Raw genomic sequence first — 877 nt, 5'->3', positions numbered from 1 at the left:
GTGGCGCTCCAGGGGCCGCAGGCTGTGGACCACGGGGCCCACGGGGGACAGGCTCGACACGCGCCACGTCACATGGCTGCCCGAGTGCTCCGCCGTGGGCTCCGTCACCGGCCCGCTGGCCTTCACGTGGAACACCCCGAACGTAAGCTCACTGTTTGGGTCTGGGGGGAGGAGGATAGGGGGAGGAGCAGGGGGAGGAGGAGGAGGAGGAGGAGGAGGAGGGGGGGAAGGAGGAGGGGGAGGGGGGGGAGGAGGAGGAAGAGGAAGAGGAGGAGGTGGGTATTCAATACTTTTTCCATAGGTTTTTTGTTGTTGCCATGGTTAATTCCTTTCCTATGGATAGCCACTATGGTGGCGGAGACAAACATTTCTGTCTCTCCATATCCTCAAAAAATTATCCAATTATCCAAATTTTCCAAAAATGAAGCAATATTTATTACAACTAATAAATGAATACAAAACTTAGATGGACAGAATATAAATGAAAATAAGGATTGCAAAGATAATTAAAGACAAGTGTCAAACAAAACAGCAGCCTTCTCTATATCATCTTGGTAAAAGGAAGTGAGGTCACAGACTGTGTCTTCCTGCTGCGGCCGCCAGATGTGTATATGAGACAATACAAACAGAAAGATAATCATTTTGGCTCCTTGTTTTTTTATACACCGATTCCAAAATTAAAATGTCCGCCCCGAGATCCCTCCCCCAGACCCCCAACCTGAGACTCAAGAGTCGAGCCCCCCCCCACCCCCCAGACCCCACCCTCTTCACCTGCGAGGCACAGCGAGTGGGGGAACCGTATGGAGGTGAGCACAGAGGAGGGTCCGTCCACCACGTCCACGTCGAACACGGGCCCCGCGGCCTGCCAGGGGGGGGG

Source organism: Nansenia antarctica (assembly GCF_963989245.1).
Source record: "Nansenia antarctica genome assembly, chromosome: 5".
Lineage (NCBI taxonomy): Eukaryota > Metazoa > Chordata > Actinopteri > Argentiniformes > Microstomatidae > Nansenia > Nansenia antarctica.
The sequence above is the reverse complement of the archived record's forward strand: the minus strand, read 5'-3'. Positions refer to the sequence as shown.